General features: G+C 57.9%; 1 protein-coding gene across 1 annotated transcript in view; it reads left to right on the forward strand.

The window, feature by feature from the left end:
• The first annotated feature begins 4,489 nt into the window (after positions 1 to 4,489).
• Positions 4,490 to 26,175, forward strand: part of LOC104641536 (ATP-sensitive inward rectifier potassium channel 12) — a 30,783-nt gene continuing 9,097 nt past the window's right edge. Inside the window, exon 1 of the mRNA XM_075767530.1 lies at positions 4,490 to 5,168. The gene's annotated coding sequence lies outside the window, so the exon portion shown is untranslated. The remainder of the gene's footprint in view (positions 5,169 to 26,175) is intronic.

Raw genomic sequence — 26,175 nt, forward strand, 5'->3', positions numbered from 1 at the left:
GTGGCGTCTCATTTTTCTCGTCTGGCAGAAATACAAATGTCTTTTTTCCCTGTGCTAGCCGTTTTGGGGGAGAAATGGCTCACCTGCTCCATGATTTTTCATGGGACACTGATTGTTGCTCCTGGCTGATGGTTCCTCAGGCCCAGTCCTGCCTTTGCTTTTCTTTCCCAGGCAAGCAGATGCAAAGGTGCTGAGCCTGGGGAGCTGGACCTGCTAGGCACGATGCCACTTGTGCCCAGCCTGCGGAGAGCCCCTCGGCACCCCTGCACGGTGGTGGCCAATTCTTGCCCCCATCAGCACTTTCTGGTCCCTGGGACCTTGCGCATGGTCTCATAAAAGCACCGCAAGCGCCGACCTCAGCCGCTGTGCTCCTCCTGCCGGCAGTCCAGCTCCTTCCCTGCCCTCCCTCCCTCCTGGCCGCTCTGAAGCACAGTCAGAAACCAGAGGTGTGCAGGGATGCGCGCTCTCCTTTTTCCAGATCAATCCATGGCAGTGCTACTGTTCATCAATCCTTGTGCCCTGAGTTCAGCTTCCCTGAGCTGTTTTGGTCGTGCTCCCTGCTAATCAGCTGCTGGCATAGCCCTCGAGGCGCTCTGAACATAGAGACTAGGTCTGAGCATCCGTCTCTCCATCATCCAACTGCTGCTTGATGTCCTGGGCCGCTCTCCCAGACTGACATCCCCCTGGTAACCCCCCATCCCTATCGCACAAGTATCTTTTCTTCTGCACCGGGCCAGTGCCCCTGTTTTCTGCCTTGCTGGGTGACTGCGCAGCCTCTGTGAGTGCTCTGGGGGTGACAGCGATGCCCACAAACCCACGCCGTCCTCCCATCCGTCTGCTGCACCCCCTGGCCCATTGTCTTCCCGAAACCCGCCGGGACTTGGCCCTCCACACCACCGCGCCGGCCAACAGCGTGGCCTGGCAGAGCCGGCATCCCGTGCTGATGGCGATGCCAGTGCCCGGAGCAGATGGCGGCAGCCGTCCGGTTCCTTCCCCACAGCCGATTTTTCGGCCGGGAGCGCGATGGCCTCGGTGCGCGGGCGGGCGGTAAGATGGGAGCCAGCTCGGCCGGAGAGTCAGGGGCAAGGCGTGTTAATGGCACAGATAACGGCTATTTTTAACTTTGATAGATGAGAGCTTATTTCCTGACTCAGCTTGTGCGGCACAGTGGCACGTGTGTCTCCCGCTGCCTGTGCCCAGTGGATGGGGACAGGGGGACATGGCTGGTTTGGGTCATCAGATGGCAACCCGGAGCCCAAAAATGGTCTTTCTAGGAGCAGAGGTGGGAAGGGAGTGGGGTGCTGGGAGAGGCAGACTGGCATCCCACAGGGATGTCCCACAGCCCCGCGGTGGGCTGGCATGCCTTCAGGTTGGGGTATCTCGGCTGGGCTCTGGGGTGGATGCTGCATCCCTCAGCCTGGGGTCTTTCTCAGCTTGTCCTTCTGAGTCCCAGTGATGGCACTGTGATCTACCATGGGGCTTCAAGCCTGTTTTCCCCAGCACCCCATATCCCTCCTGCTGCAAAACCCCTTGGAGCAAGTGAGGGAGATTCCCATGGGAGGAAAACTCTGCCTTGGCGTGGGGAGTTTGTGAACAACCCTGCATCTTTGGGGGTTCAGCAAAACCAGGTTCTTGAAATCCCACCCTCTTCCAGCTGTCGGGCTTTTGGACGGGCTAGAGGATGGCGGACCGTGTCCCCAGGGCCAGGCAGCTCACCACGGGACGGGGAGCACACCTGGGTGGTGGCACCTGGTCCGAGCGGTCCCGTGCCATCGGGAGGACTGGTGACTTAGCATGTTTCCCCATCTCCGCTCCCCCCTCGCCTCCCCCTCAGCCTCTTCCTCCAGGAGCCCTGACACTAATGCAGCGCGAGCGTGGGATTTATGGGCGGCAGACCTCCAATTGGGCCATCCGTCTTGATTAAATTAGCCCTAATGGCTCTGTGCTGACTTGCTCACGGCCCCGCGCAGCCGCGCTGCAGGCGTCAGGAAGGGGCCTGCCGGAGACCCCGCCGGGGGCACCCCCTCGCTTCTCCCTCTCGCCCTCCTTTCCTCCCTTCGACGGCTCCTGAGCGAAAGCCAAAGCTGGCCTGGCTGCAGGGCGAGGCTGGATCCTCACCCGAGCCGTTCCCCAGCATGAGAGGGCCACGGGGGTCCTCGGGGCTGTCGCTCTGCACCCATGGACAGACACATTGGGGGTGATGGGCTTCCTCACGGCCCTCCCCAGCCCTGGGGCAGCGGTGCGCGGAGCCGACCCAACGGCAAAAACATGGGGAGCCTCTCTGCTCCCCGGTGGGTTGGGTGAATCCCAGGGCTTGCTGGGATGGAAATCCCGGGCTACTTCTTTGTGTTTCCCATAGCAAACCGAGGAGCGAGGGGTAAGCCGCCAGCACGGCAGGGCGATGGGAACACCAGCCTCACCAGTTCTGGCTGCCCAGCTCCATCCTGCCCTCCCAGACGACCCTAAGGGCTGCAGCCCCCCCCGGGGTGCCCATGTCTCCCCCTGTGTACAACCCCCAAACATCTCCCTCTTGCTGCTTTGCCGGAGAAACGCTCCGCTCGTGCAGCTCGCTGCTGCCGTTGGCGGCCCCGGCAGAGCACCGTGCCGGGGAGCGGCAGGCGAGAGGGGCCCAGGGCTGGGGACCCCACAGCCGCTCCCCCCTCCCCGGACGGTGCCTCTCTGCCCGGCCCTGGCCCGTGGCCAGCTGCCCACCCCAGCCCTGCGGCCAATTTCCGGGCTGCCCGGCACGTTAATTATATTTATTGCTGGAGGGAGCGGAGGGAGCCGGGGGGCCGGTGTGGGGAGCCTGGGGCTGGCACGGCTGACTGGGCAGCGGGGGTGGTTCGGAAAGCTTTCCATGAGCCATGGGCACGGTGGGTGGCAGGAGAGGAGGGAGCCAGGGCGCAAGGGGTGACAGGGAGGAGTGTTTTGGGGTCGGGACACTGGCGGTTGCCCCTTGGTTCCCTGGGTGGTCATGCTCACCATCACCGTGCCTGGCGTGCGGGCTGGTGTCCCCTCCGAACTGTAAACCCCAAGTCCCCACCGTTAGCTGAGCACCCATGGGGGTTTAGGTGTACCGCTGCCAGAACAAGGCCCTGCAGCACTTCTCATCCGGGGATTTCAAAGTGTCGGTTAAAATTCAGTATTTGTGGGGCTGGTGAGATGGGGCAAGGTAGTGTGGAGAGGGGAGAGGAGAGGAGGCAGCACGGCAAGCTTTGCCCTGAGGTGCTCTGGAATTCGGGGCGGGGGTGGGAGCGGTAGGGAGAAGGATGATGCTCCATTCCTGTGCTGGGGAGAGGATGGGAGCTGCGGACGAGGAGAGTCTCTGCTCCGGATGCTGCCAAAGGGAAGAGGAAAGGGAGGGATTGCTGGTCCCAAACCTGTCATGGGAGACAAAGAGTGAAGAGAAGGCTGGGAAGGGGTGGGAGGCGATGTGAAAGGGAGATGGGGCAGGTGGGGAGGCAGCCTCTTCATGTGCTGGGTCCTGGGGGGCTTTATGGCTTTTACATGACCTGCCGGCTGCGTGACAGCCAAGCTGAGCAGTGTTGAGCATCGCTGTCGAGGCTGGAGGTCTCCTGCCTGTGATTTTTTTTTTTTTTTTGAGTGAAGCCCGCGAATCCCCAAAAAAGGAGCAGGCAGCAGCCCTGGGATCTCGCGGGCGACCGAGTGTGGAGGAAGTCTAACAAAAATTACAGATGGTGGCTGGTTTGCATCTCCCTCTGGCTGGAAGCCAGCCGGGGTTGTGAGGCCACTGCAGCATCCCTCTGCCGCCCGCTCCCCGCTGCGGGGGGGAAAGGCTGCCGGATCAGGGTTTCACTTTGACCCTCTCCAAAAAGGCCTGCTGTTATAAGGACAGGGTGACCTGGAGACACCCAAAGCCTCCCAAATGGCTTAAAATAATGCTCACCACCAAGAAATAAACTTGGACTCCAATCAATCTTGAAAAAATAAAATAAAAAAAAAAAATCCCCGCCTGCAATAAAAAGAAGTGGCTTCGATTCCCAGCCCTCCCTCTGCCCCCAACTCCTCTCCACACACGCAGACCCTGCCCCTTAAACCAGCCAAAAGCGGAGCGAAGCCTCCGGGGACGCGGTACCCGCCATCGATTTTTCATGGAAGGCGCCCAGAGAGGATGGTGATGGACTGCGGGGCCGCAACCCCCCGACCGCAGCAGCCGGCGCGGGGGAGCTGAGATGGATCCGTCAGGAAAGGGTTGTTGCTTCATCGCGGCTGTGGCTGTCGGAGCCGGGGCTGGGCTAGAAAAAGCAAGCGGAAGCCATCAAGGTGGAGGAGAGGAAGCGAGGAAGAAGAAGAAGGGCCGAAGGACTCAGGCGAAGCAGCCATTAGGAAAGTGCTGATGCAGAGGTTCACTTGTGTCTACGGGCAGAGTTGGAGTAGTTGCTGTTCACGGACAAAGGCGGTAGGAGGGAGTGGAGCTTTGTAGAAGCCGGAGCCTGTCTCACTGGGTGTCTGTGTTTCATTCCCTGTCAAAAGGCTGGGAGCTGGGGGAAAAAAGCAGGGAAGCGGCGAGCTGCAGCGCTCGCTCAGGATCAGATAGCAAGAAAACCAATAGCAGCGAGAAAAAAAAAAAAAAAGAAAACCAACCCACACCAACCAACCAACTCACCCACCCTCCACGCTGAGGCTGAAACAGGCAGGTCCCTGCCAACTCCACAGCACGCAGCAAGCAGGGAAGACGTCCACCCTCCCCGGGCAGGAGCGGAGTTGAGCCCGAAGGATATTTGATGACAATTTGGCGACGATGGGTCCCTTAGCATCTTCCAGAGCCCATTTGAGGGTGAAGGCTCTGAAAGCACAGAGGGAGTTTGAAGCTAAATTCACCTGAGTCTGGATCTCTCGGTCGCTGGGATTTATCTTTTCTTTTTTTCTCCAGGGGGTGACAGGGGGAAACCGAACCAAGAAAAAAACGTGGGGTTTTTTTAAATCTCCCTTTTTTTTTTTTTTTTTTTTTCCCCTTCCATTTTTTTCTTTTGGAAGAAGATATATTTTTTTCTCTGTGTTTGGAATGGAGGGGTTGGGTCTGTGCCTAAGAAGCAGCAGCCGAACGTCGGTCCTGGGAGAAACCCGAGTGGATCTGGGGTCCCCCACCAGCTAACTCTCCAGGACCCGCAGCCCCACGGCCGGGGGGGGGCTGGATGCAGTGAGAGGTAAGTGACGGCTCCGGCGTCTGCCTGCCAGAGAGCCGGGGCGACGGCTCCTCCGCTCCTCCGGCTCCGTCTTAATCCCAAGTCAGAGGCAAAAACAGCAGTCTCATAGTGAGTCAATCACTTCCACCTATTGCAGCCCTAATGGAGAAATAAGAGGGTGAAGTTTCGCTGCGGCACCCTCATGGGTGAAGTTCCCCCCCTCACCCCTGTGCCCGAAATGCCAGGTTTTGGGGGGGAGGGAGGGGGAATTTTGCAAAGCTGACCGCCGTCACCGTGCCAGTGCCATGGGCCCCCTCTCCGTGGCCAACGGCCGCTGCCTGTCGGGGAGCACTGGTGCCTCGCTGGGCTCCCGCTCGCTTCTGCTTGCTTCCCCCGGCCAGCTCGCTTTCTCAGCCAAAACTTTTGCACACTGGCTGTTTTTGGAAATGCCCGTGCAGGGTTATGTCCCTATGCATGTGCACACATGTGTATGCACACGCGTGTGCGATGCACGCTCGCGTGACCCTCCGATTCCCGGCTGCCTGGACCTGCGGGCCGGTGCGGGGGGCACGCTTAGGCTGAGCCTGGGAGCTGGCGGGGGGGTGTGCGTGTATGTGTGTGTGTGCACTTCGAAGGCAAACTGCAAAGCGCAGGGAAAAAAGCAAAGCAAGCCGACGACAGCAGCAGCAGCAGCATAATTGCATCACTGTAATAGTATCGGCGCTGAGAGTGAGCCAGGCTAGTAAAATTGTCCAGAAAATGAGCTGTACTAAAGTGCCTCCAGTTAGCAGCACCTGCACGCCTTCTCTGGGTGCTTGAGGCTATTCGTATTTTTAGAAGTCTCTCTTAATTATAGAGCAAAGAGTGTTAGAGCAAAAATGGTGTGTATTTAGCAGCATTCGTTCCCGGACAGTTTTGCAGTCAATATGAGCGCAAAATCACCAAATAGGGGTTTTTCTCCCCCCTCCTTTGTGATTTTGAACCACCTGTTTTGCAGTGGTGTCAGCAAACGAGGGCTGGATTTTTTTGTCTTTCCTGTTCTTAGAAAGCGTAGCGATGACTTTGCTTGTGTGCAAAAAGGATGGGAAGCAATCCTGTTGCCTTCCAACAGCCCGCTCTGCACCCCGAATTGACCCCAATCTCCTAAGGGCTGTGAGACCTCCCTGTGCCCAGCCCGGGGGTGACACCGGTGGGGACAGGGGACTTGCGTGCCGGTGCTGGGTCTCCCGCAGACACCAAAGAGCTGGGGATGTTTTACAGCTTGCTGCGAAAAAAACCCCCAACAAACCCTGCAACGACTCGTTTTGCTTCTGTAAAGCTCCTTCCCCTCGTCCCCTTCTCCTCACTCGCAAAACTTTCCGGGGCCTTTTGTTCTGAACAGCAGGTGAAATTCCCTTTGTGTGAGCACAAAGCAACGAAACCACCAGAAAATAATGAAAACAAGACTTAAAAAAAAAAATTAAACAAAATCCTCCCCTGCTCCTTTCAGGCCTGGAATAACAACGAGCGTTCCCATCCATGCCGGATAGGCTTAATAAAACATCGGCTTTGCTGGGGAAGGCACCTTAAAGGCCACTTTATTTCTTGCCTCTCATCTGCGAGACGCTTTGATATCCTGTATCACCTCTGCTGTTCTTTACCCGAAAGAGTTGCTTTACCTATGAAGTCAAAGTGGATTTTTTTCCCGAGCCCTGAAATGACCCCGGGGGGTATGGTGAGTCCCCCGGGACCAGCTGGGTTGGGATGGTGGTGTTCCGCCCTGGCTGCGCGGCACAGTGCCGTGGTGCTCCGTGATGCTCCGGGCACGGCCACGGCTTGCCGTGGGTTCCCCCCCTCTCCCCATTGCTGGCCAAGGCTGCAGGAACGGCTTTGCCGGTGCGGGGGGAATCGTTCCCCGCTGCAGATAAACTTCAGAGGAGCTGTTGGAGGAATGGCACAGCGAGCTTAAATCTGGCATTTTTCTCCCCAGTTGACATCAGCTTTTAGGGTGTAAATGTGCTTGAGAGAGACAGGAGCCTCACCCAACCTCTGCGCGGGTAGAAAAGGGGACGGGTTGGCAGTTTTGAGGATGCTGTCTCTAGAAAGAGCAGGAGCGCCGTCACTAAGGGGGATTGCTGGAGGGACGAATCTGTCCCCCTCACCCGTCGCCGCTCGGGCATGTGGCACACGGAGTGGGCACCTTATGTAAGCGGTGATGGCAGCGCTGTGCCCTGGCCGTGCCATGCCCTGGCCATGCCCTGCCATCCTGCTCTGCCACTGCCGGGCCCCGCGTGGCCTCGACCACCTTCCTTAGCCCCGTGTCGGGAGTTCCCTCCGGGTGCAGGCGCTGTTGTATCACTGCAGGGAGAGCGTAACCCCCCCCGACGGCTGGGTCCCAGGGTGGCAAACGGCTCCAAGCCCAGGGGTTTGTCTGTGGTTTCTGCAGAGTTCATGGCTGCAGCTTTCCCGGTGCTGGCTCTGGGTTCCCCAGCGCTGGGGAGGTGGCACCAGGGCTCAAGTCCCTTTCTAGGCTCTTCTGTGCCTCTTGGCTAAGATCCAGCCCGGTTTGGGTCTGACAGCGCAGGGCAAGGGCTGGCTCTTGTGGATGAGAAGGGAGGAACCAGCCCAGCTTGCACCCGTTCCTCGTGCCGCCGACTCGCTGCAGGAGCTGGGAACTGTCCTCCAAGTGTGGGGACACCGGCTGGCGAAGGACCTGTGTCCCTGTCCCAGATCATGAGCCTGTCCCTCCATCCTTCCTGCGGGCCCCCGGGTGCCCACCCATCCAGCTGCCCTGCACCCGGCGTGCCTGAAATGGAGGAGAGGAGAGCAGAAATGAGCATGAAGGGGCCCAGAGAGCCCCTGAGCCCAGGGCGCAGAGCATGGCGGGCGCCTCGCCGCCCCAGCCCCGCTCCAGCTTCTGAGTTGGGATGGGAAGGAGAAGGGAGGGAGTGGGGTGGCAGGTGGCTGCGGGGGGGGGGGTCCCGGTGCTGTCCCCACAGCTCTGGGTGACTGTGGGCCTGTCACCTCTCTGGGACATGCCCCTCTCTAACCATTCCTGGCTCGTTCCAAGCTCGTTCCCTTGTTCTAGCTTGGTGCTTTGGTCCCAGCTCGATCCCTGGTTCACAGCTTACTCCCTTGTTCCCAGCTCGCAGCGAGGCAGGACTGCCGGTGGGCGATGGTTTTTTGCAAAGCGCTTTCAGATTCCCCTGTTGGACTTTTGAAGCATCTGGTATCACTATCTCAGCGTCATTATGAATTAATTAACATTAATTCCCTGTTCTGGTATCTCCTATTGCCGGGAGCCTTAGCCTGGGCTTTTTTTTTCCCCCCATCCCCAAACAGAAATGGCCAGATCCAGACTATGTCTGCCAGAAAGCCAGAGAGAAGCCACATGGCTGGGGGACCATGGGGTCCCCATCCTTGTCCGTGTCCCACACCGCGACAGGGGATGCTGCCAGCCCCCTGCCAGCTGAGGTAGGGCTTGCCTGAAGGACCCCCGCTGCTGCCAGCACTGCCTGCCCGGTCACCGTGCCACCGGCACAGGGCATGGGTGCTCTGTGGGTGGTGATGCTGGCTGTGCCATTCCTCACCTCTGCCTCCCCGCAGGGCTGTGGGGCAGGTAATGCTGGGGCTGTCCCGTGGGGGAAGGATCTCCCTTTTAGCCCTGATCCTGGCTCCCCTGCCTGTGCTGGAGGCACCAGGGATGCTGTCCTCAGGGATGCTGACCCACAGGTGCTAATGTCAGCGATGCTCTTCCCAGGAACGCTGATCCCAAGGAGGCTGACCGCAGGGATGCTAATGCCAAGGAGGCTGACCCCAGGAAGGCTGTCCCCAGGGATACCTCTAGAGATGTGGGGATGGGGATGCAGCCATAGCAGGTGGACGCAGGCTGGGAAAGAGAATGGGATCCTTTGCCCCGACTGCGTTCATCCTGCTCAGTGAGTCACTCCGAGGGAGGCACAACCCAGGAGTCATAACCTGGCCACCTGGCTCCGTCCCGGTGCCCTCGCTTGCACAGATAAGACCTGGTGAAGTCATGGCTGAGGGCTGCAGAAGGACTGAGTGGGATGTGGGTGCAGCACCCGCCGCCTCCCAGCCCCATCCCACCCCAGTCCCTGCCCCACAGCAATGCAACCCTCCTGCACATGTCTGTCCCCCGGCTTCTGCCCCCTGCCACCGCCACCTGCCCCACGCTAGGGCCACAGCAACCCCCAGGGCCACCCCAAGTCCCCCGCTACCCCTTGCAGTGCGCGCTGAGTCAGTGGGGCGTCCCCCCTATGCTCTGCGAGCCCTGAGGCCGAGGTGGGGTGGGGGTGGCAGCCCCCAGGCAGGCTGGGGGATAACCCCGGTGTCCTACATCCCCGGAGCCCAGCTCGGGCTTACGTAACGGCCGTGCTGCAGTCTGCTCTGCTCAGCCGCCAGTGCCACCGGCAGAGCTGCAGCGCGGAGCCCATCTCCCTGGATATTTGCTTTTTGGGGAGAGAAAGGAGGGAAGTGGACTCTTGGGGGGCAGGCAAGCCGCAGGGGGTGGCCAGGACGTGGAGGGGGTGGTTGGCAGGGCTGGCTGGGCATGAGGGCTGGGGCGTCTGCCCCCTGCCCTGTCTGTCCGGTGACCTTGGGAACTGAAATCCCCCCTGCGGAAGGAGGGGCCGGGGAGGGGGAGAGCAGAGAGAGCCCTGCCCGGTCCTAAGCGAAGGGTCAGGTTAGAGACCCTGCCGGCACCCTCTGCCAACAACGGTCCCATCTCTACCCTCCTTGGAGCGCACAGCCCCACTGTGCAGATGGGGAAACTGAGGCAGGAGGCCATGATCTCCCACAGGGGGCAGGTACCAGGGTCTCTCTGGATGAGGAGGAGGAGATGGGACATTACCAGCCCCTCAGATATCCCCAGGCTGGAGATGTCCCGCTCCAGCCTGAGCTCTGCCCCCAGAGCCAGTGTCCCCGCTTGGGGTTGGTACGTGCTGGCGCTCGGTGCAGCATCCTTGCAGGGAGGTGCAGCTCTGGAGCTCGCTGCATGTGCCATGACCCGGTGACACGGGGCAGGAGGAGGGTTTGTGCCTGGAGGCACGCGGGGCCCTGGCTCTGTCCCAGCGGTCACCCAATGCTGTGGGCGCCTGGCGGGTCTCTGTACCCCCCCCGGGGCTGCGGGGTCACCCAGTGCCACCTGCGTCTGTGTGGTGCCTCGTGGCCAATGCTGAGATGGCCTCAGTGGGGCCAGATGCCACCGCCCGTGGGTGCCGCCCGCCCGCGGGGATGCCTGGGGGGCAGTGCGGACATCACTGCAGCGCTGCGGGAAAACCCAGTATGAGCCCGGTGCAAAAAATGTGATGTCACCCACCAGTGAGAGCCAGCAGTTCCTACACGGACCGAGTCCCCGACTCCCCCCTTCCCTCCCCCTTTGCCCCTCATTCCCAGGCTCAGCTGGCGTTTCTCCCGGGGCTCGGTGGGACAGAGCCCAGCCCCCCCGGCACACCGCCAAGCCCGCTGCCCTCCCTGGGCAACCCGGCCAGCCCCGGCGCCCGCGGTGCATGGCAGAGGGACCCCGCACCCCGAAGCCAGGGGGAACCAAGGACGCCAGTGAGCTCATCCCTCCTGCCCGGGCTGGGAAAATCATTGCATTGTGCTCGCTGCAAGAGGCTCAAAGGCCTTTGGTTCCCTTTTAGGATGCGTCTGGAAAGGAGCCACCGAAACAAACGCCAGGAAAAATAAGCCTTCAGTGGTGGCTACTTTCTTTGTAGGTTTGGACGGATCCAAATGCGGATGCCTTGCCTTGGGGAGCCCCTTGGGGACCCCCTCAGTGCTCGGGCTGCAGGGATAAACCTCCCCTAACTCTGGCCAGTCAGTGTTCTGACATTCCAAATCCAGCCCTGCCGGGTGAGTCAGACGTTTGGGAAAGGGAGGCCGGGTGCTGATCTGGATCCTGTTGCCCTTCATCTCTGCAGCAGCGCAGGAGAGCCCTGGCACCGCCAATCCTGCTGGGGGGTCCAGGACACCCGGCACGGTGGGGTCCTGCTCCCCAGCCTTGGATGCCCCAGGGCCAGGTCTGGCAGTGTGGTTCTCAGCTGGGCTGAGAACGCCCTCAAACTCGTTACACACGGGGCCAGCTAATCTCCATCTGACAGCGAGTCATCCTTCCTACTGCGCTGAAGGCTGTAATGACAATGTACTTAAAGGGGCTGATGAATTAAGTGCATCTTATAAATACATCAGATATTAAAATTCCCGTATAATTACAGTGCAATGGATTATGTGTGGTGCTGAAGGGGAAGCAATTCAGCAAAGGAAAGGAATTGCAGTTACAGAGGAGAGCCAGTGAAGCGTAATTACACACAACTCTGCTCTAAGGGTGGTGTAAAGCGCAGGGCTGGTTTGGAGCTGCAGCGGGAGCGATGCCGAGTGGCACCGGGGCTCTGCAAGGGTTAAGGAAAGCGAGTGGGACCTGACGGGCTTCGTGGTGGGGCCAGAGGGAGAGGGTTTGCTCTGCTTCATCCTTGGCTCCGGCCACCCGGGTCCAGGGGCTTTGTCCATCGCTCGCCCCAGCACCCTGCTGCTCCCAGCGCTCCCGTGTGCACAAGCGTACACTCATGTGTGTACAGCAGGCAGTGCTTGAGCGATCAAAGACGAGAGAATCTGGTCCCTTTCCTTCTCTTCTCTTCTCTTCTCTTCTCTTCTCTTCTCTTCTCTTCTCTTCTCTTCTCTTCTCTTCTCTTCTCTTCTCTTCTCTTCTCTTCTCTTCTCTTCTCTTCTCTTCTCTTCTCTCTTCTCTCTTCTCTCTTCTCTTCTTTCATCTCCATCCTTTTTTTTATTTTTCTCTTCTTTTTCTTTTTCTTTTTTCTTTTTCTTTTTCTTTTTCTTTTTCTTTTTCTTTTTCTTTTTCTGTTTCTTTTTCTTTTTCTTTTTCTTTTTCTTTTTCTTTTTCTTTTTCTTTTTCTTTTTCTTTTCTTTTTCTTTCCGTTTTTCTTTTCCTTTTTCTTTTCCCTTTTTCTTTTTCTTTTTCTTTTTTCTTTTTCTTCTTTTTCTTTTTCTCTTTCTTTTTCTTTCCCTTTTTCTTTTCCCTTTTTCTTTTCCTTTTTTCTTTCCCTTTTTCTTTCCCTTTTTCTTTTTCTTTCCCTTTTTCTTTCCCTTTTTTCTTTCCCTTTTTCTTTCCCTATTTCTTTACCTTTCCCTTTACCTATTTCTTTGCCTTTGCCTTTGCCTGCATTTTTCCCCTTTTCCCCTTTCCCCCTCCCTCTCAGGGTCAGTGTTCCCAGGCCCCCAGGTGCCTGCAGGTGGGTGAGGTCCAGGCAGAAGCTGCCATGTCACCCTACACCCTGAGTGTCACCGAACAGCCCAGCCGGTGGCTCACATCCTCATTCCTCCACATGTTCTGGTATCGGTGATGCAGTGGGGTGTCCCCGGTACTTTCAGCTCCCCCCCCGCCCCAGTGAGGAGTTCCCACCTGCAAGGGGCCTCGGGGGAAGAACATCCCCAGCACGATTCGGCTGTGGGGCTGCTGGAGCAAAGGCTTTTCTCTAACGAGCTGGTGCCGGTTTTCCCATTAATTATATGGAGCGGTGCCATCATCAGACAATTAAGTAGTGTTGTCCCAGGCTCTAATAAGGGCACGGAGAAAGCGGGGTGTGGGATGCTGTGCGATGGCGTGCATGCGGGCACGGAGCAGGGCTGCGTCGAGGCCCAAGCTGAAACCCTGCGAGCACCATTGACCCATCCCACCACCACCGCTGCCTCCTCCTCCCCCCCAAAAGAGCCGAGAGTCCCATGGGACCACCATCCCCATTGCGTCCCTGGCCACAGCCCACCCTCGGTGGGGAGGGGGGGGGCCGCGTGATGCCTGCCTCACTTTTGCAATGGCACTTGTTTGCTAATTAGCAAAATCTGGCAATCCGCACCATTCTCCCAGTCATTAATTATTATTAATTATTTGTTATGCAAAAAAAGTTGAAGAGCACAGTGCTGTAGGCAACACAAACGAAAACAGTCCTGGCTCCAGGCAGTTTATGTAACGGCGGGCAGGTGGGCATCGCAGGAGCCCCGGGGCCATGTAGCATCCACGCGCTGTCCCCTGCACGGGGGCCGCTGCACGTCGGCATCTCCTGGGGTCTGGGTCGATGGCATCAATAGCAATGGGCGCTGCATGGCTGCTGCCAGAGGGCACTGCAGGAGCGAAGGATGCGGGATCTAATGGGGAAAGTGGTGCTTTTAAGGGTCCTGGGGGATGAAGGTGATGGGGGGACCCAAGGGTGCAGGGGGAGTATGTCGGTGCTGGTGGCTGAGGCGGGTGCTGCGGGTGGAGGCAGGAAAGGCCATCGCTGGGTGGGTTTTGTGGGTGCTGAGGGCGTCCTGTCCCACCCCTTTCCCTGCAGTCTGTCCCCAGGGTTGGTGTCTGGGGAGAAGCAGGGTGTTTCACCAAATGATGATGCCGTATCAGTAAGTGGTGGTTTCGTGTCTCCATCCTCCCAGCTGGAGGATGGCTGGAGCCAGGACGCAGCCGTGCATCCCCCCACCCCGCTGCCTGGCCCCCAGCAGCCCTGGGGTGTTATTTCAGTGCTCCTCACCCTCCCTTTCCCCTCCACCCAGGGGTCTCTGCCCCATCCAGGGCTCCCTTCCCCTCGTGTGCCTCTGAGATCACCATCGACCCCAAATGCAACCACCCATCACATCCCCGTGTCACAGAGCGATAACGCCGGTGGCACCATGCTGCAGGGACACAGGCTGGTGGGGGGGGGGCTCCTACCCCAGCCCTACCTGAGCAGTTGGAAAGAGAACCAAGAAAAAATGGAAATGAAAGAGAGGAAAGAATTAATAAGGATCCTGCCTCGACCACAATGGCTTTGTTTCAGGAGGGCTGATACCACACGCTCACTAATGCCATTCCTCAGAGGCCTTTGGAAAGCAGTGGGGTTTTGGCGATGCTCAGGTGCATTTTTGGTGTGCTGCGGATGCCAGTGTGTGTTAGAGCTGTGCTTGGTTCCTGCCCAGCCGGTGATGTCCCCTGGTGTCCGGCTGCTGTCCCCAGCCGGGGTCTGCAGCATGAGGCAGCCGTCGTCATAAAGCAACGACGCGGCAGAACGGAGATATGGGGTGAGAAATGTGTTTTCACAAAGCGACACCTCTCCTGCTGGGTGCTGCTGTGGGGCCATGCCCTGAAGTGCCAGACTGCCTGGCCGGAGGGCTGCTCGCTCCCTCTGGTTAGGAGATCATCCTCTAGCAGCTATAGAGTGCACCCCAAACCCACTGAGCGCAAGACAACTTGCGTGCTTACAACAACCCTCTTCTGCCGTACGCCAAGCGCCGTGCGGGTTGCCTGTACGTCCTCCCCAGCCCCTGGTGTTATTTCCTTTTTTGCACTTCCTCCACCCCAGGTTACTTGCCTTTAGTGGAACATTTCTGTAGGGGGAATTTAAAGCAGGGAAGGGAGAGGAGCGTGGCTTTGCACAAGCCGTGCTCCGAGCTGTGGCCAACGTCCCACAGAACTCTCCCGTTATTCCTGTGCCCGATGCCCACGGGGAGCTCGGCCTCTTTTCTTCCTCCTCTGCTGCAGGAATCAGCTCTAGCTGCTGCCAGGGTTATCTCCATCCTCCAGCTTGCTGCACGCTCTGCTAGTTCACCGTCCCCCTGAGGGCCGGGGCTCGACCCCAGCTGGGCAGCACATGCCCCCACGGAGGAGGACGATGTCTTTATTTTCTCATGGCCAGTAATGGGTTTGGAGATAAATTTCGGGGGGAATGGGGACTCGTGGAGGTTCCTCACCCACTGCTGCAGCTGCCTGGACACTAGTGCGTGCTCATGGCCCCATCCTGAGCCCCAGCCCAGGCTGGTGGCCGCGGGGGGGGCTTGAGCCAGATGCCTGTTTCTAATAAAGCTCAGCTCCTGCCGTGAGCCACACTCATCTTCACCCGCTCCAGATGATAACGGCGGGGATGCCGCCGCTGGATGGACCTCACGGTAAACGTGAAAAGCGGCTGAAGGTGAAAGGACTAGGCTCCAGCTCCGCATTCGTGCACCGGCCCTGCTTTGCCAATATGAGGATGCTCTAAGGAGCAAAAAAAATCTCTTGCCTGAGACCTGGCCCCCGTGGGGGGGATGCGGGGGCTGCGGGGGGCCGGAGGCGGCAGGCAGAGGGCTGGGGCGCTGCGTGGAGCGCAGCAGGAAGGAAGCGCTCGGCGAGGACACAGCCAGCACTGCGTGCACGTCCTTACATATGTGCTATTTTCAGCTTGACGGGGAGCAGGCCAAGTTCTCCAACAGATTGAGTTTGGAGCTGAAATCCTCCTCTCCTCCTCCCCCTGCCCAGCACCCACTGCCTGCAGGCACGGGGAGTCCAAGTGTGCCCAGGGCACCCCGCTCTGCCCCGTTCAGTCTATATTCCCACGGGGGAGATGCACGCATGCTGCACGCACGCTCCCAGCGCTGCCGCTGCTGAACTCCCCCCCCGCCCCCGGCAAGGCCACAGGATCTGACCCTGCTCAGGGGGGCAGCGGCTCCAGCTTCTCCCCTTCCCACTTCGGGCTGGTCCAGGCACCGACACAGCATCCTCCCAAACCCATCCCCACTCCATCATGGACCTGCAGCATCGCCTGCCTTTGGCTTCGCACACTCGTGCACACTCCCACCCGCCGGCTCCTTGCTTTATTTCCAAGCAGAAAATATCCTTCCTTCCTTCTCTCCCCAAATCCCCCCTCCTGCCACCTCCCCTCTCCCCCACCACTGTGACCCCTCCAGAAGTGCAGCTGCTTTTGCAGCCGTGTCCTCGCCCTGCTTGAAATGCAGGAAAGAAATCCATGTGCAACTTACTGTCTCAGCACCCTGTAATCATTTTGTCAGCCAAAAAGCACTTTTGTCAAACCCCCACAGGCAAACCAGGAGGGGATGGGTTGGGGAGAGGCACCTGACACCACTCTGTGCTTTTTTTCCCCCCCTTTTTTCATCCTGGGTTTTGCTTTATGGGTGGGACGAATGTTGGGTTTGTCTCTCCTTTCCCTCTCCCTGGGTGCTTCGGAGACGGTCCAGAGCGAGTGAAAGGAATAACGAAAACATCGCAGGAGAGCAGCGAGGCTGGAGAAAATGCATCGCCAGCGGCTGGGTCTGCTCGACAAAGTGCAGTTATGCAACGGGAGGAGAAAGCCATTCGGCTGGAGAGGGGTTTCCAGCAGGGACTAATGGAGCCGCAGGCTTGGTCACCTGGGATGGCCCCAAGAGCGGCCTCAGCCCTTTTCGGGTGCTGGGGGGACATTCAATGGCTCCTTTCTGTCCTGCGCATGAGCTGCTCTGGGGGGGTCTTTGCAGCGGGAGGTTAATGTCATCGGTTTGTTCCGTCCCGAAAGCAAACACACCGGGCGGCAGTGGCTGCCCTGCCCAAACCTGGGAGCGGTTCCTTTCTCCAGGGCTGGGTGATGGTCCCCGAACGGGACGTGATTTCCCTCAATGCGGGCTCTCATGCTCCACCTCCGGGGTAGGGAGTCCCTTCTTCAGCCCCTGCCGCATCCCCGCTGAGTGCCTGGGGTCACAGCCACCAGTAACACCAGCCCTTGTGCTCCGGGAAAGGCGTCGAGGGCATCTCTTAGAGCAGGGAGTTTGTATGGCCTCGAGGACGGACTCTGCTTTACCCCAGCGTGGGGTTCCCAGGGAGCGGTGGACGGGGTGGAGGGGGATGACTACAGGACCTCTGATTTGGGCACCCCTGCGCCGCAAGCCGTGACCGTGGCTCTCCCCTCCCTGCTTTTTTTTTTTTTTTTCTTTTTTTCTTTTGGCTGGTGTTTGCCCGAGCATCGGGGTGAGCTGCTTTTGCCAGCCTGCGTCATGCGAGCACCATGGGGAGTTTGCACAGAGCTGATCCCTTCTCCCTAACCTTTCCGCTAATGAGGAAGCAAATGCCTGGGATGGCTGCGGCGCTGGAAGGTCAGAGCTGTCGCAGCCTGACAGCCCCACGGCTCTGCCCATGGTCCCATCCTCCTCACGTCTTTCCCGTGTCCTTAGTGATGTTTTGGGGTGCAAAGAGAGGCTGGGAACAAGGTGTTCCCTGGAAATCTTGCGTCCGGGCTGGTACCGTAGGCTGGAAAAATGAGCTATAAAGCAAAGCAATCGTCGAGCCTTGCCTAACGAACAGACAGTCATTAACCCTGCACGAAGTGTTTGCAGGTCTCAAACTCATAAAACCACTCAAAAACTCACTTGCCAATGCTGCTTGTCTAATTAGGGTACCAGGAAAGGCTCATCCATCCTTACGTGTCTGGTGTGTCCTCATCTGCGCACGTGAAATTCAGGCCATCAAACACTCGCAGCCGCCGTCGCAGCAAGGCGCTCCCGTCCGGAGACAGGTCTTTAAATCATTCCCGAGCGCTGGGAAAATCGCAGACAGCTCAAGAGCAGAAAATGAAAAGGCAAAATGTTGTTCCTGGAGCTTTTGCCCTGAATTATTTGCTCAGCTTTAATAATAAGTTACAAAGAAAACTGAAGTGGCTTGGATGATTTCCTAGGGAAAACTAGTCCAGTGGATGCTGAGGAGCAGTGCCTGCTCCCCGGCTCCTCCGGCAGCCTTTGGGGACAGGGACTGATGTGCTCCGGGAAGATGGGCTGGGACAAGAGGAAAAAAATAAACCCTCTTTAATGTGTTTCAGTGCGGTATCCAGATGCGGCAGCCGGGATTGAAGCTTTTAATTCGTTTTTCTGGAGGCGGTGGGGAAAGCAGCAGTGGGGATGATCCCGCTCTGTCTCCTCTCTGCCGGCCCCATCGCTTCCATGGGCTAATACCGTGCAGGCATCAGCAGGGCAAACTCTGGGCTGTTTTCCTTCCTTATTCTAGGCTAGTTTGACTAAATCTATCTTGTTTAGGATGAATCACTCCAGCGCTGCTGGTTGTGACCTGCTGGCCACCGTGCTTGCTGAGCCTCTGTAATTCCCCTTTTATTGGTAAAAATGAGAAGTTGCTTTTTCTGTCTTTTTCTCCGGGATCGCAGATTGCAAATAATGACTGCCTTAAACACAGGCTATTTCACAGCTTGCTGGCGCTTTTGGGGATGGGATCGCTGGGTGCCAGTGACACCATGAGCCAGGATAGTGCTGTGTCGGCATGGTCCAACAGGCGCCTTAATTTAACTCTCCTTAATTTAACTCTCCCCTTTCTCATCTTTATCTTTTTTAATGAAGAAGAGTGAATGAGGTCTTGCCGTGAACTATGTGTTGCGTACTGCACACCCTGCCCAGGGCTCTGGGTCGGTTCGATGTGCTGCTCATAGAAAGGCGATGGCCGGGCTGCATCCTGCTCCGCTGAGCTGCGATGGATCCCATTTTCTCTTGTTCCTGATTCTACAGGGTCACATGGACCATGAGGAGCTGTTTGCACAGAGCATCCGTAGCTGAACCCATATTCCTGGATTTATTGGTTTCTATTTGCTGCTTTTTGTCCTGTTTTCTTTCCATGGGGTTATTTATAGCTGGGCTGACTCTGCTCCCCGTCTTCCTCTCCTCCCTTCCTTCCCAGGTGCTGCCTTGAGGAGGCAGGTAGCTTGTTCTCAGCGAAGGATGCTGTCAGGGCTTTGCCCAAGGGCACAGGTATAAAACTTCCTGCAGGAACAATTTGCTGCAGAAATTATGCTGAACTAGCCAAATTGGGTGGCTTCAGGGGAGCAACCAGGAGTGCACTGAAATGATCTCCCCCGCTTGCTCCCAGCTCGATCCCATTGCTTGTGCAACCCAAAAATGTTTTGAGAGGAAAAATCTAAACTGCTGATCCTTTATCCTCTGGACTGGGACCTGATTTTGGCATTTCTGGCAATAGCAAAGTACCTGGTTTTCCTCCTTCCCATAAGAGCCCCGAGGAGTCTGCCGATACCAAACCGCATCCCCTGAGATCCCGGAGGGTCTGGAAGCATGGTGTGGGAAGGCAGGCAGGTCTCCGGGAGTCCAGAGAGCAGCTCTGCATCTGCCTGGCTGCTGGCAGGACCCAGCAACCTTTCCCCAAAAACTGAAAACATGCTTTTAGGGTAAAAAAACCCCACAAACACAACAAAAACCCACCACCACAACAAAAAAAGTCGGTTGCTGTGATGCCATCTGTGTCTGCAGCACTGCACAGCGGGGACAAGATGCCCGAGCAGGCTGCCATGCACGGAGCCTCCTGAGCACCTATGCCGGGTAGCTGAAAGAGGTGGTACAAGCCTTCCTCCTCCCTTCCTCCCCCTTGGAGAGGAATGTCCTGTTTCTCTTGGGAACAACTTATCTCCTTGGCATCTCTCTCTTTGGAAGCTTTGATTTCTTTTCCAACTGTGGCTCTCCAGCCTCAGCAGCATGTCTTGGATATTTTTTTCTCCCCGCGGTCCCCCCCCGTTGATCCCAGGGGGAAGGCTGGTTGGAAATCTTGCCGGCAGCCCTGGCCAGAGGGAATGGAGAGCTGGGGGCAGCGGGTTGCCAGTTCATTTGTTTTCCTCAATGGGGCTTCAAAAAGTGATGGGCTGATGGGTTTGGAGTCTCAGGGGGGCAATTTCCCTGGCAGCATCCAAGTTGTGTCACCTCTTTGCTTGGCTCTGTGACGACAGTGTTGATTTGAATTCTTCCAACTTGACTGATTTAAATGATGGTGAAGTTGGGGGGTGGCGTGTGGGAGTAGAGCACTGAGCGCTATTCTTTTTCGGTTGTCATATGCCTCCATAAAGACTTCTGCCTTGGGGATTTGCATAGATCCGTGGTCCAGATTGCGCTATAAAACCCACCGGTGGTCTGCAAAGCTATGGCAACGGCTTCTGCGCTGGCTCCTGAATCAGATGAAGCTGGAAAGTTTAGGTGTGTTTGCAATTCTTGTGCCACAGCCTTTCCTCTTTGGTTTAGGGGTCACAGCCGAGGCTCAGAGGGCAGCTGGGAACCTCCTCTCTGCTCCTGACTCACAGCATTCCCCCTCCTCTGCAGCCCCGTCCCCTGGGAGATGCCCAACCGCATTCTTCTATTCTATTCTATTCTATTCTATTCTATTCTATTCTATTCTATTCTATTCTATTCTATTCTATTCTATTCTATTCTATTCTATTCTATTCTATTCTATTCTATTCTCTGCCAGAGTGTGCCGCTTTGCTGAGTGCTCCCAGCCTCACGCTCAAGAACATTAATTTGATGGTGAGATGATGAGGTCAGGGGAAAAAAAAAACCCCTATTCTCGAAGCTTTTGTGAAAAATAGGTGTTTGGGTAATGACCTCATGGGGAGGGAGGCTGCGGAGCGAGCAGGTCTGCTACCAGCAAGGCCACAGGAGGCAAAGGAGGGGGATTGTGCAAATGTCCCAGCCACAGGGAAAGCTTAATTCGGCGGTTGTAATCGCTGAGGACACGCACATCTGTAGGAAAGCAGGCTCCCTTCCTCGCGCTGCTCCCAGAAGGGCTTGTTTGTTTAATTTTATCTTGCAGAGAAAATTATAAAAGGAAAAAAAAAAAACCCCAACCACCACCCCGTGGTTTTGCTCAGCTGCAGCACAAAAACGCCCCAGCGGAGCCCAGAGAGCGCCGGGGACTGAAACCCTCGCCTCAGCCCAGGTATTTCCATCGGGGAGAGGGGCAGCGAAGGGGCCGTGCGGCAGCCGGTGACACCGGTGCTCTGCCAGGACTCTGCTGCCTGCCCGTGTGGGGCTGGGCAGGATGGAGCCGGCTGTAGGAATCACCAGATCTGGAGAAATCCAGACATCACACTCGCCACTCTGCTCTCCCCATTTCCACCCCGTGCTGATCGAAACCCCGTTGTGCAGAGCAGCTGTACGTGTGAAAGAGGGAGCTGTCTGCCCTTTGGGAGGCTGGAGGAGGATGGGGGTCTCGCTGGGCACCCCGGCACGGCAGCCTCGCTTACCCAGGTACCAGCAATGCACTTTCTGACTGAGCAGAATGAGCAAGGTTGCATTTTGGGGCAAAAAGTTGAGATCTTTGTGATGGCTGGTGCTTTGCAAGCTGCCATCGAAACCCTGCTATGGTCATGGCTGGGCAGGGCTGGTGCGGCTGGATAACGTGGGAGCGCTTGTGCTCTGGTTTCAGCTAATTTTCTTCACTGTCATTAGTTTAAATTTCCGAGGGAGTCTGAGCTTGGCATCAGATGCTGACATCCTTTAATTTAGCAAATGTAAAAATGGGACCTTTTCCAACTGGAGCGATTAGAAACGTCCCGCTCCATTCCCCTGCTGTGGTGTCGGGCACTGGCCGGGCCGTCGCCCCGCACTGTCAGCCACTCCGCTCCCCCCCCCGCCGGCGTGACTGTGGCTGAGACCTCCCACACTCGTCACACGGGTATGATGGCCCGTCATCACCATCCCTGCCTGCTGCTCAGCGCTGCCGGGAGCTGCCAACGGTCCCGACTGGCAAAGAGCAACCACGGGGAGGGGGGCTGGATGCAGGAGGGGAGCTTGCCGAGGGGAGGGACAGAGCTGTGCCCCCCATGGCACCCCCCGCAGCACCCGCTGAAATCCCGTCCCCATCAGTAACACCCCTTTGCCCTGACAAGGGCCTTCTCCACCTCCGGGTTTGCGTATAATGGCGCGTGTCACCCCTAAGCTGCTTAATGAGGGTTAAGAGGCTAACAGGCTTATTACCAGCAATTATTTCCACAGCCCTGCAGGTGTCCCTGAAAACGGCGAGGCCCCGCGCTCGCCCAGGAGCATCCTGCTGGTATCGCCGCCAGCCAGCCTGGGGTGCCACGAGATTGTCGGTGCTCAGCTGGCTTCCTGAGTCAAATTGGTGGCCGTTTTTGGGGTGTTTTTACACCCCATTACAACAATCCAGGCTGTGGTTTGTTAGAGGAGTGGGGGGGGGGGGGGGGGCTGGCATTCCTATGGATTCCTCCCCCCGCTGCTCTGGTCCCTCTTGCTTTGCCTCCAGAGTGACTCTGCAGCATCCCCGCGCCCGCACAGGCTCGGGCCGTCGCCTGGAGACGGCCGCGGCAGGTTGCCACAGCGACGGAGCCTTCGCTCAGCATCCCTCCAACTCTGCTGCCTTGGCCAAAGTTGGGCGAGAGAAAAATATCCCGGGGAGGGGACACCCCCCCTCCGGGCGGCAAGCACAGGACTGGGGAAACTGAGGCACGGCTGGTAGAGTTGGAGGCAGCTGGCAGGTGATGGAGGAGGTTTTGGAAGCTGCCTGTGGGTGTAATGGGGCAAAAAGTGGTGGAAATGGGGCTGGTGGGGGGCAGGGGGTACCTGCAGTCCCTGGGGGGGGTGTCAGTGCTTTGTGGGGGCAGGTGCCGGTGCAGCATTTCCGCACGCGTCCTCCCAGCAGCAGCGTTTGATAGTCACCATGGCAATGTCAGCCGCGCTCGGGCTGTCATTCGCTTTGACATCCAGTGCGTGCCGGGATGGGCTGAGGGGTGTGCGCACCCCAGGGGGACCAGCCACCCAGAGCCCAGCCAGAAACCTGGGCCCCCACACACAGGGTGGGGGGTACCGGCCGCGATACCACCGGTGTCCCCCAGGGATGGGGTCCCACGCGATGGTGCGGGCCGGTGCCTGGCCCTGGGGACCCGCCGCGGTGAGGGAGAGGAGGGTGAAGCCTTTTGGGGTGACACTGGCAGTGGTGCTCTCCGCTTCCCCCCGAGCCTCTAATTACAGATGACGTCCGTGGAGGGCGCGGGGAGGTTACGTAACCTTGGCGTTTGGAAAATTCTTTCTGCTCCCTTATCGACTTTATAAATACCTCGAACTCAGGCCAGGCCAGGCTGGGGGGAAGGCGATGTCATGGGCTGCTGCCAGTCCCCACGCTCAGGCCCATCCAGCTGCTGTGCCTCAGTTTCCCCTTCTCTATGGGTGAAAGCGTCCCTGCTGCACCCTGCCGCTGCGCTAAGGGGAGGGCTCCTTGCTGCTGGTGTGAGCGCCGGTGGGACCAGCAAGTGTTTTTCACCTCCAGCAGAAAAGGCTGGCAATTTTTCTTCCTCCCTTGAAAAAGACTTGAAGGTGCTTTTTGGGTCATGGCCATCATTAAATGGCAAGTTCAAAGAACCAAAGTCCTGCCTGCGGCCACTGACTGCTTTACCCTAATCTGGTGTCACATCCCCAAGGGTTTAATTTGTTGCATCCTTCTGGCTGGTGCTTCATGTCCTAAAAATCCCTGGGTCGGGGCCATGCGGTGCTTTAGCCGCTGTGATGGCTTGGCGGGGTGCTGGTGGTGGGTGCTCGCCATGTCCCCCCTACTCTGCACAGCACCGTCACAGCCCTCCCAACCTCCTTGCCATCGGCACGGCCGAGCCAGGGGCAGTGCGATGCTGGCGAGTCCCAAACATCGCTGGTGACCCCCAAACATCGCTGGTGACCGCTACAGGAGGTCCGGGGCTGGGGGGGGCTGGAGAAGGGCCCCCCTGCTCACGTGTGCTTGCATTTATGCCACTTGCAAAGTTATCTCCCCACGGGGATGTTGGAGGGCGGCCGGGGCCGTGTCGATAGGAGCGTGCACGGCGCACGCAGCCAAGGGCAGCCAGGGCGGCGTTGTGTAACTGTCCGTGCGGCTCTTCACCGGAGGCATGTCACCGTGTCCCACCCTCCCCAGTGCCACCAGACCTGACCGCTGCCCCAGCCGCAGGGAACTTTGCTCCGTGCCCGCCCGCTGCCACCCAAGCCATGCCGCGATGCTGCGCGACGTCTGGCTTTATACCTCCAAGGGATGCTGGCGGCCGGACTGGGACCCCAGGGGTTAGATTGGCCGTTGTGGCTGGCAGCAGCGTGCCACTGCCTTTGTCCCCCAAAATCTTCCCTTGCTGGTGTTTCGGTTTGCCCTGCTCCTTGTCAACCTGCGTGTGCACACACAGCGGTGCCCGGGCTCACCAACACCGGGCTTTGCACTCACCTTGTTTATTGTAGGGTTGTCCAGGAACACACGGCGGGGTTGGATTTTAGGACTGGCAAAAAAAAAAAAAAAAGAAGGGATTCCTGGCTTCTATTTTATTGCTTTTGCAATCCCACAGTGTGTGCCTGAGCAAGCCCTCCATCAGTGACCTGGGCTGTGCAAAGGAGCAGGGGAGGGAAAGTAACCGGGCGTGTGCTGAACCTCACTGGTTTGAAAACAACCTTTTAAATGCCCAGGTCTCTGCCCACAGAGCCTGGAGCTGCCGGGCCCCTTAACGAAGTCACGCACGACAGCGCCCGAGGCTGGGGCACGGAAATAATAAGGGAGTTATTTTAGGGACTTCCACATCTGCCTGGTGGGTACCTTCATGGCCACCCCCATTTGAACAGGGCTTCCCAAACGAGGAGGGAGCCCTGAGCAGTGGTGGTGGGGTGCCCCCCCCCCACCCCAGCTTGTGGGGTACCAGCCCCAGTGGATGCTGATGTCGGGCAGAGATTTGATTTCTTGCTGCCGGGGCCGGGCTGAGAGGGCACCCGGGGCTGGTACCCGCGGGCAGGGAATGAGGGAGGATTAATTGAGCTGCTGATCCCTGATGGTGAGAGGGGACGGGGAGCAGCGAGCCCCCCCGGCGTTATGCAATGCCTGTGCTAAATCTTCATTGCGGCAGATAAAGACGGTCCCCAAAATACCCTGCCCTGCTTTGCCGTCCTCGCAACTACTTGGGTTTGGGGTGATGTCTGCAATCTGGGGGTGTCCAGCTCCCCAGTGACACTGGGGCAAGGTGAAAAAAGGCAGAAACCCAGGGCCAGAAACCCGGTACCCCCTTCCCAGGTAGATCTTCCCAGAAGATCTCCTCCAACCAGGCTCAGCTCGAGGAACGAGAGCGGTAAAGGGAACCCTCGGAGGATTTAAAAGACACCAAAACTCTTGAACTGGTGTGTGCAGAGCCATGAGCTGGAGGAAAACCAGTAGCAGCAAAGCAGTGCAAAGCCCTCTTTCATCTTGAAGATGACAGGCAGCATCATGTGTGTGCCAGGGGAATTTGTCACCCCCAAGAGAAAAGGAGGGGGATTTTTCTTTCTCCCTTGGGAAACGCTTGAAGATGGGGTTTGGGTCATGGCCATCATTAAATGGCAAGATCAAAGAACCAAAGTCTTGCCTTGGACCACCAACTGCCTCGCCCCAGGCTAGTGTCTGATCCTTCAGGTCTGACTTTGTTGCATCCTTATGGCTGGTCCTTTGCATCCCCAAAATCTCTGAAATCCCCTTCGAGCTGTTTCTCTTCCAGTCCCTTGAGATCATTAAGGTATCTTGGGCTTCCTACGCTGCCAAGACCGCAATTTTGCTACCCCATAGAAATGTCACCGAAGGTGGATGTCCCCCTCGCTGGCAGTGGCTCCCCATGGCCGCAGCAGAGGTGCCAGCTCCTGTACATTTAGGGAAGAGGAGAGGCTGTAATCTGAGCTCGGGAGCAATTAGCCAGGACGGCGGCGGCGTGCTGCCCTGCAAAGTCCCCGCCACTTGCTCGCTCGGCCACCGGCATCGGGCTCAGCATCTGTGGCTCTCGCTGCGATCGCAGGGTAAGCAGGGCTGGGAGGGTGGCTCTGCCTGAGCATGGCATGTCCTTCCTCCCCATCTCCTTCCTCCTGGGATTCAAAGTCAAGTTTAGGGTTCTTCCAACACCTTAACCCACGGCAATGCCGAAAGGCGCTGGAAACGCAGTCGCTTTTGGGGTGGAAATGGCAACTTTATCCCGGCATGGCCAAGGAGCCAGGAAAATTGGCCAGGACAGTGGGGCACGGGTTGTATTTCTCACCGAGAGTTGAGCAATTGCTAATGCTTGGCCAGAGCAGGAGTAACTGTGGGTTTGAAGCCCCAAAAAAGAGTGGAGGATGCTGATGAGTGGTTGATGGCTCAGCCTTGCTTACATCCCATCTCCCCTTGCTGGATGGGACCTGTGCATCCCGAGCTGGCTCTTATTCTCATCCCGCTCTTCTCTGGGAGGAGATGAGATCCCCAGCCAAAACGCTACCGTGGGGAGAGTGACGCCGAGCGCCTCGGCACCGGCTGCAGCTCGGCGTCGCTCTCCCCGTGGCTCACGGCTCCATCGGCTCTGGCTGGCAGCCCCATCGCTCCTGACCTGCCGCACGTCGCGCCTGCAGGATAAACATTTCCCGGGTGCAGGCTCTGCCCACACATGCGATTTCCCTCGAGCGGGAGACACGGCTCCTGGGAGGGGGTTTGCATTGGGTG

The sequence above is a fragment of the Balearica regulorum genome, chromosome 15 (genome assembly GCF_011004875.1).
Source record: "Balearica regulorum gibbericeps isolate bBalReg1 chromosome 15, bBalReg1.pri, whole genome shotgun sequence".
Taxonomy (NCBI): domain Eukaryota; kingdom Metazoa; phylum Chordata; class Aves; order Gruiformes; family Gruidae; genus Balearica; species Balearica regulorum.